Genomic DNA, 21629 nt, shown 5'->3' on the forward strand with positions numbered 1-21629 from the left:
CCAGCACGAACACAGCCCAATGACTTGTTCTTGGGTGAATAACCCCTGGGAGAGACTCAACCAAGTCTTTAGCTCACTGTCCTTTTCACAGAGAAGAAATTTCCCCGCATATCAGCCTTTGTCCTGCCCAGGGGCAGTCCAGCGCCGAAATGCTAGGCAATTCTCCTCTGAACAAGAGTACCATCAATAACCCCATACACGTGTTTCAGCCTTGTTGGGCATCATCAGTGAGGTGAAACTGTTGCCTCTCTAAGAACAGTGAGCAAGGGGTCCACGTCTGGATTGCCCTGTTAACTTAGGGTGAAACCCAAAGTTAATGTATGCAAACAAAGGGGGGGTCTGGGAATCTCTCTACCAGCACGAACACAGCCCAATGACTTGTTCTTGGGTGAATAACCCCTGGGAGAGACTCAACCAAGTCTTTAGCTCACTGTCCTTTTCACAGAGAAGAAATGTCCCCGCATATCAGCCTTTGTCCTGCCCAGGGGCAGTCCAGCGTCGAAATGCTAGGCAATTCTCCGCTGAACAAGTGTACCATCAATAACCCCATACACGTGTTTCAGCCTTGTTGGGCATCATCAGTGAGGTGAAACTGTTGCCTCTCTAAGAACAGTGAGCAAGGGGTCCACGTCTGGATTGCCCTGTTAACTTAGGGTGAAACCCAAAGTTAATGTATGCAAACAAAGGGGGGGTCTGGGAATCTCTCTACCAGCACGAACACAGCCCAATGACTTGTTCTTGGGTGAATAACCCCTGGGAGAGACTCAACCAAGTCTTTAGCTCACTGTCCTTTTCACAGAGAAGAAATTTCCCCGCATATCAGCCTTTGTCCTGCCCAGGGGCAGTCCAGCGCCAAAATGCTAAGCAATTCTCCTCTGAACAAGAGTACCATCAATAACCCCATACACGTGCTTCAGCCCTGTTGGGCATCATCAGTGAGGTGAAACTGTTGCCTCTCTAAGAACAGTGAGCAAGGGGTCCACGTCTGGATTGCCCTGTTAACTTAGGGTGAAACCCAAAGTTAATGTATGCAAACAAAGGGGGGGTCTGGGAATCTCTCTACCAGCACGAACACAGCCCAATGACTTGTTCTTGGGTGAATAACCCCTGGGAGAGACTCAACCAAGTCTTTAGCTCACTGTCCTTTTCACAGAGAAGAAATTTCCCCGCATATCAGCCTTTGTCCTGCCCAGGGGCAGTCCAGCGCCGAAATGCTAGGCAATTCTCCTCTGAACAAGAGTACCATCAATAACCCCATACACGTGTTTCAGCCTTGTTGGGCATCATCAGTGAGGTGAAACTGTTGCCTCTCTAAGAACAGTGAGCAAGGGGTCCACGTCTGGATTGCCCTGTTAACTTAGGGTGAAACCCAAAGTTAATGTATGCAAACAAAGGGGGGGTCTGGGAATCTCTCTACCAGCACGAACACAGCCCAATGACTTGTTCTTGGGTGAATAACCCCTGGGAGAGACTCAACCAAGTCTTTAGCTCACTGTCCTTTTCACAGAGAAGAAATGTCCCCGCATATCAGCCTTTGTCCTGCCCAGGGGCAGTCCAGCGTCGAAATGCTAGGCAATTCTCCGCTGAACAAGTGTACCATCAATAACCCCATACACGTGTTTCAGCCTTGTTGGGCATCATCAGTGAGGTGAAACTGTTGCCTCTCTAAGAACAGTGAGCAAGGGGTCCACGTATGGATTGCCCTGTTAACTTAGGGTGAAACCCAAAGTTAATGTATGCAAACAAAGGGGGGGTCTGGGAATCTCTCTACCAGCACGAACACAGCCCAATGACTTGTTCTTGGGTGAATAACCCCTGGGAGAGACTCAACCAAGTCTTTAGCTCACTGTCCTTTTCACAGAGAAGAAATTTCCCCGCATATCAGCCTTTGTCCTGCCCAGGGGCAGTCAAGCGCCAAAATGCTAAGCAATTCTCCTCTGAACAAGAGTACCATCAATAACCCCATACACGTGTTTCAGCCTTGTTGGGCATCATCAGTGAGGTGAAACTGTTGCCTCTCTAAGAACAGTGAGCAAGGGGTCCACGTCTGGATTGCCCTGTTAACTTAGGGTGAAACCCAAAGTTAATGTATGCAAACAAAGGGGGGGTCTGGGAATCTCTCTACCAGCACGAACACAGCCCAATGACTTGTTCTTGGGTGAATAACCCCTGGGAGAGACTCAACCAAGTCTTTAGCTCACTGTCCTTTTCACAGAGAAGAAATTTCCCCGCATATCAGCCTTTGTCCTGCCCAGGGGCAGTCCAGCGCCGAAATGCTAGGCAATTCTCCTCTGAACAAGAGTACCATCAATAACCCCATACACGTGTTTCAGCCTTGTTGGGCATCATCAGTGAGGTGAAACTTTTGCCTCTCTAAGAACAGTGAGCAAGGGGTCCACGTCTGGATTGCCCTGTTAACTTAGGGTGAAACCCAAAGTTAATGTATGCAAACAAAGGGGGGGTCTGGGAATCTCTCTACCAGCACGAACACAGCCCAATGACTTGTTCTTGGGTGAATAACCCCTGGGAGAGACTCAACCAAGTCTTTAGCTCACTGTCCTTTTCACAAAGAAGAAATTTCCCCGCATATCAGCCTTTGTCCTGCCCAGGGGCAGTCCAGCGCCGAAATGCTAGGCAATTCTCCTCTGAACAAGAGTACCATCAATAACCCCATACACGTGTTTCAGCCTTGTTGGGCATCATCAGTGAGGTGAAACTGTTGCCTCTCTAAGAACAGTGAGCAAGGGGCCTAGCATTTCGGCGCTGGACTGCCCCTGGGCAGGACAAAGGCTGATATGCGGGGAAATTTCTTCTCTGTGAAAAGGACAGTGAGCTAAAGACTTGGTAGAGTCTCTCCCAGGGGTTACTCACCCAAGAACAGGTCATTGGGCTGTGTTCGTGCTGGTAGAGAGATTCCCAGACCCCCCCCTTTGTTTGCATACATTAACTTTGGGTTTCACCCTAAGTTAACAGGGCAATCCAGACGTGGACCCTTTGTTCACTGTTCTTAGAGAGGCAACAGTTTCACCTCACTGATGATGCCCAACAAGGCTGAAACACGTGTATGTGGTTACTGATGGTACTCTTGTTCAGAGGAGAATTGCCTAGCATTTCGGCGCTAGACTGCCCCTGGGCAGGACAAAGGCTGATATGCGGGGAAATTTCTTCTCTGTGAAAAGGACAGTGAGCTAAAGACTTGGTAGAGTCTCTCCCAGGGGTTACTCACCCAAGAACAGGTCATTGGGCTGTGTTCGTGCTGGTAGAGAGATTCCCAGACCCCCCTTTGTTTGCATACATTAACCTTGGGTTTCACCCTAAGTTAACAGGGCAATCCAGACGTGGACCCCTTGTTCACTGTTCTTAGAGAGGCAACAGTTTCACCTCACTGATGATGCCCAACAAGGCTGAAACACGTGTATGGGGTTACTGATGGTACTCTTGTTCAGAGGAGAATTGCCTAGCATTTCGGCGCTGGACTGCCCCTGGGCAGGACAAAGGCTGATATGCGGGGAAATTTCTTCTCTGTGAAAAGGACAGTGAGCTAAAGACTTGGTAGAGTCTCTCCCAGGGGTTACTCACCCAAGAACAGGTCATTGGGCTGTGTTCGTGCTGGTAGAGAGATTCCCAGACCCCCCTTTGTTTGCATACATTAACTTTGGGTTTCACCCTAAGTTAACAGGGCAATCCAGACGTGGACCCCTTGTTCACTGTTCTTAGAGAGGCAACAGTTTCACCTCACTGATGATGCCCAACAAGGCTGAAACATGTGTATGGGGTTACTGATGGTACTCTTGTTCAGAGGAGAATTGCCTAGCATTTCGGCACTGGACTGCCCCTGGGCAGGACAAAGGCTGATATGCGGGGAAATTTCTTCTCTGTGAAAAGGACAGTGAGCTAAAGACTTGGTAGAGTCTCTCCCAGGGGTTACTCACCCAAGAACAGGTCATTGGGCTGTGTTCGTGCTGGTAGAGAGATTCCCAGACCCCCCTTTGTTTGCATACATTAACTTTTTGTTTCACCCTAAGTTAACAGGGCAATCCAGACGTGGACCCCTTGTTCACTGTTCTTAGAGAGGCAACAGTTTCACCTCACTGATGATGCCCAACAAGGCTGAAACACGTGTATGGGGTTACTGATGGTACTCTTGTTCAGAGAAGAATTGCCTAGCATTTCTGCGCTGGACTGCCCCTGGGCAGGACAAAGGCTGATATGCGGGGAAATTTCTTCTCTGTGAAAAGGACAGTGAGCTAAAGACTTGGTAGAGTCTCTCCCAGGGGTTACTCACCCAAGAACAGGTCATTGGGCTGTGTTCCTGCTGGTAGAGAGATTCCCAGAACCCCCTTTGTTTGCATACATTAACTTTGGGTTTCACCCTAAGTTAACAGGGCAATCCAGACGTGGACCCCTTGTTCACTGTTCTTAGAGAGGCAACAGTTTCACCTCACTGATGATGCCCAACAAGGCTGAAACACGTGTATGGGGTTACTGATGGTACTCTTGTTCAGAGGAGAATTGCCTAGCATTTCGGCGCTGGACTGCCCCTGGGCAGGACAAAGGCTGATATGCGGGGAAATTTCTTCTCTGTGAAAAGGACAGTGAGCTAAAGACTTGGTAGAGTCTCTGCCAGGGGTTACTCACCCAAGAACAGGTCATTGGGCTGTGTTCGTGCTGGTAGAGAGATTCCCAGACCCCCCTTTGTTTGCATGTTATGTGCTAATAACAAACCCTTGAAACATGGGAAGTTAATTCAAAACATTGATGATCTGGTCACCTCGAACGGGATGACCATCTACTGGAAAAAGATCAAGGGTCATTCCAAAGTAGAGGGACCAGACAAAACTGGAAATGACTTAGCTGATCAGCTGGCCAAGACCGGGGCCATCCAAGGGGATCTAATAGAGATTGAGTCCCTGTTGGGGGAAATCCAGATCACTGCTATCACTAGGTCCCAGACAAATGCTCACAATGATCTTTCAACTGCACAATGGAGTAAGGAGACCCCAGATGCTGATTTGATTACGGCTCAGAAGGGGGATCCAATAATTGGGAAGTTTTACCAACACATTGAGGACCCTGAGAACTTTCCCCTGACGGATACCGATTACATTGGGAAAGAGGACCTTAGAGTGTTGATGAAATGTCCAAAAATGTTCTGAATCCAAGACAGTTTGTTGGTAAGGAAATCCCAAACTGGCCATGATCAGTGGGTGGCCCCTACCTCATTCCGAAGCCTGATGTTGAGTCACGCCCATGATGCGGCCACCGCCGGTCATAGGGGGTTTCATACAACACTTGAGATCTTAAGAGAGGTTGCATACTGGCCACACATGAGGCAGGACCTCGACCAATACTTGAAGGGGTGTCTGGTGTGTGCACAATTTCAGCCAACATCCCTCACACACCGTGCGCCTCTCCAAAAGAGGGGGATGACACTGCCATGGTCAGATTTGCAAGTCGACTTCATAGGCCCCGTGATTCGCTCCTCTAGGGGAAATAAGTACATGTTGACGGTGACATGTTTATTTGCTAAATGGGTGGAATGTCTCCCGGCCCCAAAATGCAAGGCAGAAACAGCAGCTGCCCTGATTATCAACCACATCTTTTCGCGTTTTGGCCTACCCCAAAGGATTGAGTCAGACAGAGGTAGCCACTTCACCAGCAAAGTAATGACTAAGATGTGGGAGATACTGGGGGTTAAAAGGAAGCTACACATTGCTTACCGACCAGCTTCTTCTGGGGCAGTAGAAAGTTATAACAAGACAATTGTGAGCATCTTAAAAAAGTTTGTGGCAGATTCTGGGCCAAGTTGGGATATCCGATTACCTCTGGTCCTAATGGCCATCAGATCTACCCCTTCATCTGCAACTAAAATGTCACCATTTGAGCTGATGACTGGACGCAGGATGGTGCTTCCCCAGCATTTGCTCTACAGGACCCAAGAGCAGACATTAATCAATGCCGCCACCACTCACGAGTATGTGGAGAATTTACAAAAGCACCTTCAACATGCTTTTGCCTATGTTCTGCGGAATCTAGAAAGATCAGCTGATAGCATTAAGTCCCATTACGATTTGAAAACTACCAGGAAAGAATACAATGTAGGAGACCGGATTCATCTATACAATTTCCAAAGAAACCAGGCCAAACAGCAGAAATTTCTGCCTACTTGGAAGGGACCTTTTGAAATTGTAGACAAGATCTCCCCAGTCGCCTACAAGATCCGCATCTCCAAGGGCAGTTTGGCAGAGGGGGAAGACAAGTGGGTCCATATTAATCAGCTAAAGTGTTGCCATCCCAGGCACACTCTGCAACAACTGGAGGAATCCTCTGGAATCCCAGAGGGGGCCACTCCAGGTCAATAAAACTCCAACCCTAAAATATTCCACATATCAAAAATATATTAACAAGAATGAAAATGTCTCCGTAATATATCTTGTTTTTTAAAATAAGAATGCAAATGTCTCTTGATTTATAAAATGTATATGCCGCCCCACTATATCAATAGTGGGGGAGAAATGTCTACGAATAGGTATTGCCACTTTGCTTTGTCATCCTAGGAGAGAGAAAACCTGAAGACTGGCCAAGTAGGACGATCCGGGGACCGGGAGCAGAGATCCGAGGGGCCTGGAGTACCGCCCAATACTCCCATCAGGACCGGCGAGGAGAACCGATCGATCCACCTGATGGAGGAAAAGATGCTGAACTTTGTCATCTCCGGAATCAGAAGAAGATGATGCTAAAATCCCAGTCTTGCGAAGTTCCATCGATGAAAGATCAGAATGGCCATCGCAAGAAGGGGGGCTTGTGGGATGTTTTCACCCACGCATCCGAGTCCTACAACATCACTGTGCGTTGCTGGTAGCATAAAAAGCAATGCTGCCCACTTAGAAAAAGCAATGCTGCCCACCAGAAAAAGCGCAGTGAAAACAGACAGATAAGCCACCATCCACTTTTGACAATTCCCAGACCCATCCTTTGGTTGCACCCAGAGCTGTTCAAAAATTAGTTTTATTAATGTCAAAAATTGCTAAGATCATGGGCACGAAACCACCAAACAAAAATCCAACTCTGGTTGAGTGTTCTACTTTACTCTAATGCAGATCCACATCAATGCCATGTCAAGCAAGGATCATATACTATCAAGTAAAATCCTTTCTTTTTGAAATGTATTAATTCAAGACAGCTCCCAAAAATAGGTGCAGTACTGGCATTGGACACTAACCGGCACTAGCGATCTAAACTCTGATAGGAGAACTGTATTTCAGGAGTTGCAAAAGGATCCTGAGCTAGCTGGGACTTCAAAGGCTTGCTGATTAATGAGAATTCTCAACCCCTGCTGTTCACAGGCCCTCACAAAAAGGCAGCCTGATTCAATTAACAGTTCAAAAGACTTGCCTGTCCATGGGAAACATTCACACCTGCCCTTCCCAGCAACAGCCCAGGATATCACATGGCCCTGTTGATTGGCAGGAGGGGACTTCCCTGCAGCTGCAGGAAACAACACAATAGACTCTTTCAATTGAATAGAATATGCTGATTTGATGTGTATCTGTAAACAGTGCTCTGCCTGGAAGGAAGGACATGTGACCATCTGACTCACCAAGCTTCTGGGGGCGGACCCAGATACATTTGTGAATTGAATTGAAGGCAAATATATGTTTTATAAGAATACTGATAACTAATTGTAACCAGATGAAAGAAATGTACAATTTGGAGATCCTTAAAATGAAAAATGTACCTATAATTTGAGTCTAAACTCAATTCCGTATGATGTTTCGGGACTGAACCCCGCTATTTATTAACATTGCAGACACTGTGCTTATGCTAGAGACCTAGTAAATTACTGTAATATGCACAGAAAGGGGGTGTACCTGTGAGTAAATTTGGGTAAAAGTCCAATATTGGGAAACCAATCAAAAACGAAAATAAGTTGTCATTTCTGAACCCAAGCTCTTAGGAAGATCAGAGTTGGGCAAGAATGTACCTTAATTCATCTGTGATGTGTACATGTAATTTCAACAACTTGTGCATCTGGGAAGCATGTGTGGTTATGAAAAACCATTTTTCTAAGTAAATGCAAAGGGGAGGGACTTCAGCCAGCCATAAAAATAGCATCACTCTGACTCATCCTGACTCACTACTTAGTTCCCCAGTGAGAGAACAGAGAATTCTCTAGCCTATCAGGATCATGAGAGGGTGGGGCATAGGAAGTCAGCCTCCCCACCCACTTTCAAAACACATAAAAAGAGCCACTAAAACCCAGGAAGGGACATTCACTTTCCACTTCAAACTGATTTCTTGCGAAGCATTTTGCCGGACCAGACAATATCCAGAAGACTCCAGAACCAGAACTTAGAAAACCAGACTCCAGATTCCAGAACTTGCAGCAGAGAGGCCTAGTCCAAAAGCTGAATCCTTCTCAGCAGGACTCAGAATCCAGCAACCTAACCAAACTATTCAACAGCCGGGCGAGCTGTTTGATTCTGGCCTAGAATCTTGTGCCAGAAACACCCAGAAAGCAGAGCTGTATGCAGTGCCAAGAACTTTTGCCGGAACCAGAGATCCAGACCAGCAGAGCAGAGCTGACCCAGATCGCTGTGAGCAGAATCGGTACCAGAGACCGTCCGTGGCGAGAGAACCGCAGCTAAACCTGTTGACCAGATCCGTGACGGAGGCTCATTCCTTCCAAGACTAGGAGTGAGTATCCTGAAAACTGTGCCAGAACCAATCTCTAGTCTAAAATAATCTGATTCACACCATTTCAACCTGTCCAGAACTGCATTATAGAATTGTGTGTCCATTCTCCGATCTTAAACCTGTAAAAGTGTCATTTTGTCATTCTGAATCATTATTTAATTCTTGAAAAACTACCTTCACAAAATTGTCTGTATCTTTGGAACTGTGTGTGCTAGGAACGAGATTTAACTTTCATTTGAAAGCTACGATCCTCAGCTTTCCAACAAGCCTCCTTAGAGTTTTTCCGTAATCGCGCTCAACGCACTCGGAAAAAGTGCTGTGAATTGCAACTAGCTCATTTTACCACCTGTCAAAAATCGCTGTCTTTTGCTTTGCATTGCTGAAATCTGTTTTCAACCTAATAATCCCTCATGAATCACTGATAGGGTTGACCTGAACTAATTCAAAATAGCTGTCACCTACCCTGAATCTCCTATAGGGAATTAATATCATTTTAGCATATTTTCACTTCCTTTCAAATCACATTTAAAGTATTTATGCCTGTCTTTTAAAATCATCCCTGTGCTCTAAGCTGGCTAGGGGAGAACTGAAATTTGTATTGCATTGTGTTTGTATTCCTGACAATTGTGTGCTTTTCTTCCATCTCCTTATATTGCATAGGGGGGAGTGAATTGTCAAAAGGGGAAAAGTGATCATATTAGCTCTTGTTGAAACCATCTCAGTTATTTCTGTGCTGCATTCTTTTCCACCATTGCATTTCCTTGAATCCATAAAAGCATTCTCAGCTACCTTATCTTCTCTATACCAACTCCTAAGTAATTAAATATGCGTACAATTGTAATATTATCCATTGTTGATCACTGTCATATTCTTAAGTGTGATATCAAATATTAATTTATTATAAAAGTGTGATTGCAGCGCCTCGATGCCTGCGGGCTGTGTGAGCGCTTTATAAATGTAAATAAATAAATAAAATAAAATATATATATCTTGTTTAATTTTTCAATAAATCTGTTAATTTGCAAAACAAACCTACTTCTTGGCTCAGTGAGGTCAGGGGGATTCAAAGAGAGGGGTGTTATATAAGGGTTTATCATCCAGATTATAACTTGTCATAAAAATATATAAATAAGAGCGTCCCTTGGGCATCGCAGACCAGGCATTGACTTAGTTGGAGTGCTGAATTGAAGTCCCTTAACAGGGCGGTAAGGGATACTGGGCACCGCTAAGGAGACCGGTGCCAGTAATCCCTTACCGCCCTACTACAAGTTCCCTTAGCGGATCCCTCCTTTAACGCCTGGTTTTACCAGGCGTTATGGACGGGACCCGTTAAGGGAAATCAGAGCCAATAACGGTACCACAAATTGTGGTACCGTTATTAGCTACTTCCCCCTTCCCATTGAGCCATATGGTGGCTCAAATGGGAATGGGGAATGTTTTTTTCAATGGGGACTTAACGGTCCCACAAAGGTCGGACTACACTGGTAAGTCCCCATTGAACGAGACCGGTGCCGGTACTGTTATTGGAGGCAGTCATGGCGCAAATAGCGCCATGACTATCTCCAATCTCGGAATGAGGCCCATTGTCTTCCTAGTGATGGATTTTGGTCAGTGAGCTATAAAACAGAACATAAAGTTGTTTGTGGTAACTCTAGATGGGAGATAAACAAGATTGAGGGAATTTCCTTTAGTATGGACAAGGAGGATATGGACAGTTATGGTTGCTGGAGAAGGATTTCTTGGAGAAGCGGTAGTTGAATTCAAGGGTGTTACAGAGAAGTGGTTGACTTTGAAGAGGTCCAAGTGCCAGATAAATGTGCAGTGCGTTACTTACCTGAGTCACACCATTGATGGAGATGAAATAAGGCCCAGGAAGGGTTTGGCGGATGTGTTGAAGGGTCCACATGGCTGAATTTTATGTAACGTTCATTCTGAGTTATGCAGAAAAGCCTATCCATATGAGGGAGTTGCTTAAGAAACATGAGAGGAGTCAGGAGGAGTTTGAGATGGTGAGAAAGCATGTCGATGACGCTCCTTTGCTGTCAATGTTTGATGTGAAGTGCAAGACAGTTTTGACAGTCGATACCAGTGACATAGGTGTGGGGGCTGTTTTGAACAATGCAAGGATGGGGAGTATAGGACTTTGGCGGTTGTGTGCAGAGTCCAGAAACTCCATGAATGAGAAGGAGGTGCTGGCAGTATACTAGGCCATCTAAACACTTTCAAACGCTTCTTTGCGGTTTGCCCTAACTGGTATGGATGGGCCACAAACTACTAGTGCATATGCTTACCATCAAGGGGTTGGGGTCAGTTTCACCCATAATTGCTTGTTGGATGGTGACGCTGCAGGACTATAACTTTGTGGTGGAGTATGTTCCGGACCAGAAGAATGCAGTCACAGATTATTTGTCTCGATTGCTGTGGTGCAGTGTGGGGAGGAGTGTTTGTAAATGTAGGAGTGTTTGCAGGTTCCGGGAATAAAGATGGTGGAGTGGAGGAAGTAGACTGTGACTGATCCTGAGTTTGAGGAGATTCGAAGGGGTTTGAGAGAAGGGCGGGCTGACATTAAGGTCTCAGAAATTGGAAAAAAAAAGTATGCGTTGGCTGCTAATGAGCTTGCGGAGACGGCCGGCGGTGGCACGAGGGGTGACAGGTTGGTGCTCCCATCATATTTGTGTGGCAGGTTTGTGGCTTTAGCCCAGGAGGGGCCTCTGGGCTGCACTTTGACTAAGAAGAGGGTGAGGGAGTGTTATTGATGGCCTGAGATGTACAGTGACATGTAGAGGATGGTCAGGGCCTGTCTTCTGTGTGCGGTAAGTGATAAGAGTCAGGTGGTCAGGACACAGCTGGTGCATCCGGTCGTGATTGCGGACGTGGTTTAGGGTAAAGTTACTCTTGGCATCTCGGGCTGTTCCATGCATTGGGTGAGGGTGACGGATTCATTTTTGCTTTGATTGATTACAGGTCCAGATGGATTGAGTTGGCCCTGGTGCGGTCCGTTATGACGGGGTCAGTGTTAGAGTTCCTCAGGGAAGTTTTTGGCAGGGAGGTCTCCACAGATGGTATTGTCATGGATAATGGTGTGCAGTTTGTTTTGCAGGAGATGACTGATTCTTTGAGGGAAAGGTGGATACTACATTACAGGACAATGTTGCATAATCCCAGGGCCAGCGGTTCAGTGGAATGTGCCAACAGGTTTGTGAAGGAGGTGATCCAGTTGTCTTTAGCTAACCAGTTGAATTAAAATGTTGTTTTGGCAGATACTGTCATTGTGCATAGGGAAACGCCTAACACAATGACTGAGTGTATGCCGTTCGAGCTCATGAGGTCGGAAGCCAAGTGGGAGACTGAAGCTTGGATGGTTGGGCGGTGGTGTGCAGTACATGGTGAATTTGTAGGCTGTTGTTGCTGGTACAACGGAGGGACAGAAGGCAGCAGCAGAAAGGTCAAATGTGCGGTACAAGGAATATGCTGTCTAAGTGTGAGACATGGTGAAGGTGAAAAGTCTGCGGTTCGTGAGGGAGGGATTACGGGATTACCTCCTTTTCTTCCCCGCATAGAAGTAATTGGGGTGGGGCATGATTAAGTAAAACTGATTGATAGCACTGTGCGGAGCAAATAGAGGATTGCTGTGAAAGATGTGTCTGGGGCGTGGTGGTTGGATCATGAGCTTGCTGGGCAGAGTGGAGGAAGGGAACAGTGTGGGGAGGTGAATGTGCCTTTGGGGGGTGAGGTGCCCCTAGGGGCGAGTGACAGGGGTAGGGTCTGTTGGTTCCTGTTGTGGAAGAGGTGTATGCAATGATGTTAGTGGCTCCGGGGTGTGTGGGTTGCGTGCTTCCAGCAGGGCCCGTAGGATGCCCAGGAGATTGTAGGATTATGTATGTGAGTGATTTGTTTTTTATTTTGTTTCAGCTTCATTAGATGTTCAGTATTCTTCCTTGTTTTTCTTCTTTTCCTTTTTTTACCTTTCCTTTTTTGTGGGTGTTAAGATAAGGCAGGGAGTTGTGTAGTAGCTTAGTGAATGTGTGTGTGTGTTCCTTGTGTGCTAGGTATTGCCAGTTGTACATTCCATAGAATATTTTCTTATAGTGTTCTGACAGTTACGGTTGGTGAATAAACCGTGGGGTGCCACGGCATAACTTACTTTGAATAATGTATTTGTACAGTCTTTACTACTGTATGTCTGTACATCTTGATGTGTGTTCTCAATATGTTTGTATGTCTTTTATGAAGTTTTATATGCTTCAAAATAAAGAATTTTTACTAACTTACTTTGTTGTGTGTCTTCTTTCTGGTGGGGAATGATACCACACAGTGTATTGGCTCATCATGTTTAGTTTTAAAGAGGTGATGTCAAGCCTTTTCCCCCTTTATGGGGCAGCACAATTAAACTCAAATAGTACTTAATTGCCTTATCCCTTTCCCGGGTACGGTGTAATTGTTTGTCTTTTAAAAAATGAGGGTCTAGCACAAAAGTTTTAACTGTTTTGCTTTGTGTGCTCAGCTTGGTGTGTCGACTTTGCTTAACAGGAAGACTTGTGCAAATCCACATATTTTTTACAGTACACCTACTTGTTGTACTATCTCAGTCCTTCTCCCTTTCCCGCGTACAATGTAATTGATTGTTTTTTTTAAAAAATGAGGGTCTAGTACACAAGTTTTAACTATTTTGCTTTGTGTGTTCAGCTTGGTGCGTCGACTTTGCTTAACAGGAAGACTTGTGCAAATCCACATATTTTTTACAGTATACCTACTTGTTGTACTATCTCATTCCTTCTACTTGCCTGATACTTTCCTTATATTGATACTGTATTTACCAAAAGACAACTTTTCAATTCATGAATCACATTCAATCATCCATATATTCTTTCTTTCCATCAAATATGTTTTCTTTTTCTATAGTTAAGAAACAATCATTGTTAATAGCATAAGAAAACATCTTTAAAGAAATTGTGTGTTATATTTATACAGAATTGAGATAATTAATCAAATACATTGATGTAGTCTGATTTATTAAATAAGAATCATAGGAATAGGTATATGAATGAATTAGAATTCAAACTATCCCCAATTGATGTTAATAGGGTTTATAGGTAAATGCAAAAAATGATGTCTGTGTATAATGTTTTCATGACTATTAAATGCTTACAGAAAGCACTAGTAACTATTAGACATATTTGAGACAATCAGTCAAACATATTGATGTAATTCTTTTACATAAATAGCTGTCACAGAAATCGGTGCATGAATGAATTAGGATTTTTTTAATGTAATAAGATATTTATGGATACAGTATCCAATAACAAGTGCATTCATGTATATATTTCATTCAATCGTTAAATAGGCATCCTCTTGTAAATACGGTATCCATGCCATGAGAGTATCAGCCATTCAGAGGAAGGTACAGAATACCCTCACATCATTTGCTTGGGTTAGTGTACATCTGTGGCATCTTGATTTCTCACAAATATAATGTGCTACTAAATTTAGCAGCAATAAGTGTATCAAGACGGTTCTATTTTCTTCTCAAGTGGAGCCATTTAAAAGCATGCACTGAAACCTGCTTGTTTGTCAGGTCATCAGTCTTTATACTATGTTTTGTATTCTGCTGATTGATTGTAGCAGTCGCTCACTCATATTGACATTGTTTGGGCACACCGGTTTAGAGTTCATTTTTATTTTTTGTATTCGAATTCAGCTGAGTAAACCCAACTTTTTCAAAACATCTTTAAATTTACATACTTAAAAATGTACGACCTTACAAGTTACAGAGTCAATGAAACATAAAAGAATTTCTGAAAAAGTATACATAAAAACGTTACATAAAAACGTTGCACCAAATATGCACAATAACACTTATAAACGATAAAAACTTTGGTTACTAAAAACCAAGGATAACTATAAATAAAGGAAAAAAAGGAAAAGAAAAGCAAAGGAAAGCGGAAAAGAAAAAAAAAAAGGTAGGAAAGAAAGAGTTCTGGTGTCCCCTTCCTTGTAATCAATCAAGTAGACCTTTTCCCATTGGAGTACCTAATTTTTGGCTTCAAGACTTATTCTTTTCTTCCATTGTGCGAATGACATTTTTGAAATAGGCATCAATAGCCAATCAATTTCTTCAGCTGGCTCCCTCTCATGGAAAAGCTTGCCCCTTCCTTTTTGTCTTGAGCAGAACTTCCTCAAATTCTAGAAGCTCCTCAAGACGTTCCTCTTCACCACCTCCTACCCTTTGACTCTCCTCTGCTAATCTACCAGTCGTTGCAATTGGTCGCCAGTGCCCTTATGTATCCGTTCGGGGACCTGGCATCCCATACCCAATTGCCCAGCCTCTGCCTATCTATCAGCACCTGCCTCAGCACCCACCAGCCTCATTCCTGTAGGCTTGCACTTTCTACCCAATGCAGCTCCAGGCCGCATAGCACTTACCATACTACACACTTCATCTGCTGCTCACCTACAAGCACAGACATTCCAGCACTTACCCCGATACCCCAGTTCTCCTCTGCTCACTGTACATGCACGTTCTGAACACTCACAAGGCTAAATAGGTTTGCCTTTTATCTTTCAAAGTAATCATTGTTTTCAATCCCATGTTTCCTCGCTGTTGCCCTGTGGGCGCTATGAAACAGAATTGACTTACTATGTGACTGTTTGTGCTGTCGAACCACGTCTCTCCCCTGTACCTCCACACTCTCCTCACCTGAAATTCCTGAGTTGTCTGTGTCTTGTAGGTTCTGCCGACTCAGGTAGACTCTTTCCTTTTTTAGGGGCACTTGCCTGTCACAGAAGGAAGCCACAGTTACCGCTGAATGGACAGCAGTTCCGGGACTCCTTTTCCGGAAACAAGCCGGGAAAAGGGAAAAACCCACACGGGGAAAAAACCCTTGAGGATGCAGAGTGATCGTTGCAGTCTGGAAGATCCACGCAGACAAGGCTGGAGAAGACACAGTCCAATAATGCAGGTACGGTGGAGTCCAACGAAGATAAGACTGGTAGCTGAAGGGTCGAGAAGTACACCGTAGGAAGGTGAGACAGTCCTAAGAAGTAGGAGCAGACCGCTGAGAAAAGGTGGCTAGTAGGTGCTGGGTGGACCGAGGAACACGGGCCAGAGAAGGGAAGAGAACAGTTCCCAGAGAAGGAAGAAGGCAGCGGGGAGAGAAGCAGGAGAACCTTACTGCCGCGGAGAGAGAGAAAGCGGCCAGGGAGGAGAAGGGAGAAAAGAAAAAACGCATGCCGCAGAGGCAGCAAAAGCGAGGGAAGCGGAGGGAGAAAGGGTACCGCGAAGGAAGCGGCAGAGGAAGGGGAAAAAGACAGGGAAAATAGTAACGCTAGGAGAGCGAAACTAGAAGGCGCCAAGATCCGCTTCGTAAGCCGAGGCCAGCGGAGGGATCAAGTGGGGCCAAGGGGAGCGAAGGAACCAGGAGCACTGGAGTGAAGTCAGCGAGCGGTTGAAACGCAGCGACTTCCGGGTAGAGAGAGAAGATAACACCCGGCAGCCCTGCGTCCGGCCAATGGGCCCGGACCAGAAACAAAGGAAGGACTAAAAACCCTTTCGTCCGGGTTGCAGTCTCCAACGTGGAAGAAGCCGCCAATTGCGGCGGTGGTGGCGGATGACATACTATGTAAGCGCCTAACACATACACAATAAATAAAATACATAAAACATAATGTGCAAGTTTTGTGATCAGATGTAGCATTAAAGCTCCTTTGAGGACATGCATATTGCAAGAGTATGCATTAATCATGCTGGTAAAAAATATGTGTTCAATAATCAGGACAGTTAAACCACATCAATGCTACAGTCCGTTCCAATGATGTGCTTCCTAGCCCTAGAGCGCTGTTCCTTATCCAATCTGATATCTTGAATAATAAATGATAATAAGTGAGAATGATTTGCTTTGCCTGGTTCCTGTTTGATGTGATATGTATTCTACCTCACAGAGCCTTATCCTCCAAGTCTCGGGGTGGGGGACATTGTGGGGGGTATCTTAGGGGCTTTGGTAGGAATATATGTAGAGAAAAGCATATACTTGCCACTATTCATCACATGAGAGAGTAGGCAACAAAACCATGCAGTGGGCAGCTACTATGTCTCATCTACACATAACTGATTTACTAATGTCACATATTTTATTGATGGCCCACTGCTCAAACGTTCTACTTACCCTTTCCTTATCAAAACATGCACCATATACAGTACTTCAATATACAGTACATCAAATAGATGCCCCACTCTTTAATATGTGCTCTTATGTTTCCGAATGGATTCGCAATAATGAACACTCAAAGAATGGTCTTACACTTTACTGTCCAATGTAATTCATTGTATTACACAAAATAAATAGTAATGACGCATTGCTACTTATATTGTAACTACACACAACACACATAAAATGCAAAACCTTGTGAATGAATATGCAGCTATCATTGTGACTGCTTCTATGTCTATTCAAGACCACACAACCATTTCTAAAGAATATAAACCACTTCAAAAGTAACTGTCTACCTCATTATTTCTAACCAGACCTCTCCTCTTTCCCAATGTGATATTAAAGATGGTTAAAACATGCCCTCACATTCACTACTGCCCACAGAGGGTAAGGAGATGAGAGCTGGAGGCTGGAAGCCTGAAGCCTGGAGGCTTGTGGTCTGCACAGTCCAAAAAATATCAAATCCAATTGTAAAAGCCACCTTTCAAAATCACCATGGCCTAAACAGGTAAAAACCCTTAAAAAGATTTAGTGCCAATTGGTATTAAGAATACAATGTATCCATATCTGGTGAGCTGAGTGCAATAACAATGCCCCTCTATACAGCTCAGTCAAAAATAAAGTTGTTCCTCTCAAAAAGGAACAAGAAAAGTCATTTGAGTCCCAAAAACCCAAAGATGCAATCTCATGCCCTTCAAAATCCAAGCAGAAAAAAAAGGAATAGCCCCCTCCCCTCTGCATAGATTGGTTCCAGTCTGTGTGGTACTTCAGCTTCTGTCTGCCTCCCCCTGCTCTGCAAACAGCTCTCTCTATCAGTGTGTGTGTGTGTCTGGCCCCACTAGAAGTCTGTTTTTTATAATACTGGAGTGTTGTTTACTTAAACCGTCTCCTCCCTCTTTAGCAAGTTGATTAAATATGAGTTCTCAGCAACTTGCTCTGATGCAGCTTGCTGAATTATCTCTTATTCATGATATTATATATATATATATATATATATATATATATATATATATATATATATATATATATATATATATATATTAGCTCTTATAATAGCAAGTTGCTAAATTATCTTGAAACACCACCAGAATGTGTATTCCATTGTAGACTTTAGGACACTATTACTGTTTATGAGAACATTTAGAAATATTTACTAAAACAAAAGGAACAATTGGAACACTTCCCAGACCAGTGCAGGCTACAATTATTGTTATTGTTATTGTAATGTACCTGTGTGTTGCAAAATGATAGATAAGTCTGGTGCAAAGCCCAGATATTCAAACTAAATGAGAAACTCTGTTCATAATTGTTAATATATGTTCATTGCCTGAATATATTTCAATGCATTTAAGTGTGTACTTGCCTAAAGGCTATATGGCTTACAATATTGGTCAATCCCTATGCCCTAAGCATGGCTAAAACAAAAATTACCTATCAACCCACCCCGCATGAATCATAGAACAAGCCATGAAGACATCTTAGGAATCATGGATATAAGAGTGAAGAGACAAAGGAACATACAAAACGTATCATACTACATACCAGTCACTGAAAATGTTCACTCAGGATATTCACCGGTTCTCAGAAATAAAATAATACTAACACTTATATCTTCTTGAGAAGAGCCGGCTGCTACAGATACTGGAAAACCAATGTAAAATAGTTATAATTATTTGATAAGACATGGGTATATTTCCATCACATGAAAGGTTCCAAACAGTTCTCATCAGTCAGCCAGGTTACAGCTTTGGTGCATTAAACATATTTTCTATTATCCACCACAACAAAATAAAAAGATGATCAGGATCAGGATTAACTGAACTGCAAAGGATAGAAAATATGCATAACCACTAAGCCTTTTTTCCCAAAGAAGTCCAATATGCTTGTCAACGGATTGAAGGAGAAAACGGAATCCATCAGCCAGCCAGTAAACTCCCATTTGATGGAGAGGAACTTTCCAGTAGGGATGGAACCTCATTTGGCCAATCTGGTGTTTACACCAGCAGGGCTTTGGCCATGTGCAGCAATCTGTTTGATGATTCCACAAAGGTTTCTGTGGTGCTTGTGATGTTTGTCTTCATTTTCAGCAGATATACCAGTTTCAATGATAACTGCGGGAACTGCAGAGGCATTAGCTTCACTTCAGGACAATTTACATTTAATAACACTAGATCAGTCCTCACGAGTGGATGAAGGAGGATGTTGCAACATTTTAACACTTTTGAGACAGTGATCAGGCTGGCAACTCCCATAGGCATACCACATCACAAAGTGTTAAACTGCATGATGTAGGGTCGATTTGGTAGTAGGTAGTAGTAGAGCTTTGCTACTAAAGGTTTCCATACAAATTGCAATAAACATACATTTGGTTGAGTTTGAATTCTGCTCCCAATCCTTCAAGGAATACTGATGAATGGTAGAGTCTCCATGTGCTACACAAGCATGGGAGTAGGGCACCTCATAGATGGTTTGTATCCATTGATGTTCTACTTGATTCATGGTGCCACAGAACTGACATTTCTAAGACAATAGAGGTGACCTTGCTGGCACGGGAATGTTCAGGATCCCATGATCCCAAAAGCTCTTTGTCCCGCGCCGATATTCCATAGAAGATCTTTTTGAAGATGATCAGCAGAGTATAGTGGACTCTGAAATGGCTTTTCACTGGATTTGTCTTGATAAGGTAATTTCTGTCAGTTGCACTGGCCAAGTGATGGAAGTCAAATTTGGAACTCCTGTAGACAGTGTGTCCACAAAGTTTGTGATCTTCAGAATTTCGACAACTGCTTCTTGTTCACCTTGTAGGACTCACAAGGCATCTTAGATGATATGCACCATATCCACTACCACATCTCTCAGCGTGTTGATTCCCTGATGCAATGCAATGAAGTTGTCATCCGCAGTAAGAGAGCTCTTCTCTATGGATGTTCTGCCAGTCTTTGAATTTCCAGTAAAGCTTCTTTCCAGGCGTAGGAGGTGTATGCATTTTGCGTCTCTGTTTTGGTCCTAGCCTTTTTTAGGTGACCTATCCTGTCTAGAATTGCAGACCAATTATCTGACTTTCTCCATTTATCTATCTCAATAATTACCTCACTTAAAGGTCTTTGTTTTGCCATGAACTGATCTGCTTTGACAATGGAAATGACATAGAATTGTGATTTTTTTGCAGCTTTAGCTATATAAGGACCTACTCCTATACCTATGTGTCTTTTATAACACTCATTGGTGCCAATATTCCACCGTATTGGAGCACCTGAGGCTTTCATAATATGTTCACATCTGTTTTGCAGCATCACTTTGTTAAGCTGGTCAGTTGTCCACCAAAATGCACCCTATGTGCCCTTCCAATCTGGATCTATGGGTAAATGGCTTGAAGTGCAGATTACCGCAAAATTAGTCGAATTGAAGAAGTACATAAAATGTGGATTTCTACATACTAAATCTAGAGTCTGTTCCATTTTACCATGATTCAGCCCCCATTTGGTGTAAAGGGAGATTGTTTCTTGCCATGTTTTCTCTGTCAATGTGGCATAGACTGTTGTATTTTACACCACATAATGTGTAGACTACAAAAACACGCTATTTGCAGGTATTGGGGGAATATATAGTTGTTCACATCTGCAACCTTTCCATTCACCTGGGGTTTTGGTATGTAAGGGAATTTTGCCTTAAACTCCTGTGTTCAGAAATGAAACAGGACAGTGCACCAAGCTGGTTTTGACTAGCCACTGCACTGGTATTTTCTTGTAAAAAAGAAAGGTGTCAACATACTTCACAAAACATGCATGATATGCCATGTCATCTAATTTTTCTAGATCATCTTCATGATCTAACAGTGCTCCTTGAGTCAAGGCTTCTATCTTGGCCCTCAACATGTTCCTATAGATGTCTGAGACATGCATTTTAGGGGACACTATCCTAGATTAATCTATCATACATAGTGTACATACCTCGAGTTGCATACTAGGCCCACTGTAGGTTTTATACTGCTGTGTCCAGACTTACCCTAAATCTATTAGGTATATGCTTATTTGTGTCAGGACCCCACCCTCATCAGTAACCTGCATCCCACTCTTGTGTATTATATGTGCTATGGCTCAAGATGACATGTTCAACTGTCTGCTGGTTATTGGGCTTTCCAGTGGGATAAGAAAAGGTCCTGTGGTCAATAGGTAGGACAAAAAAAGGTGAGGCGACTTATCCAGAGCAAAGTGTAAAACAAGATTACTGCTCCAATAAACATTTTACAGTTATTGGTGCACTTTGACTGTCAAAAATCTCCAACTTCATGATGGAACTTGCTCATGGCTCTAATTCTAGACTTGTTCTTATCTCTTCTGTTCCAGGAAAAAACAAAAATGTTCCAAGAGGTTGAGATTTGTGGATCTACTCTTGCCTGCTTGTCAGTTTGTTCAAGATAGAGAGTTTCCTCCCCCGAGAATAGGGATGTAACCATCTGGAGCTAGTTTAAGGATGGTCTACAGACAGTTGACACATGCCTTTTTTAGGAGAGAATCTGGTAGGACAGCTCTTCTTGAGCCAATGAGTTCTAGTACCTTCATTTGTGAGCTGTAGGGCAGTCCACATGCTTGTTTGTCATGTATCTTCTCCAGGACGTATTCCCCAGACTTCAAAGTGCTCCGTGACTTGTCATTTGCTTGGTGCTGTGGAAATTCTTCTTCACTATGGATGGAATCCCTGAGGAGATTTATGAGGAGCAGCTGG

Source organism: Ambystoma mexicanum, chromosome 1q (genome assembly GCF_040938575.1).
Source record: "Ambystoma mexicanum isolate Mex_15411 chromosome 1q, UKY_AmexF1_1, whole genome shotgun sequence".
Classification (NCBI taxonomy): domain Eukaryota; kingdom Metazoa; phylum Chordata; class Amphibia; order Caudata; family Ambystomatidae; genus Ambystoma; species Ambystoma mexicanum.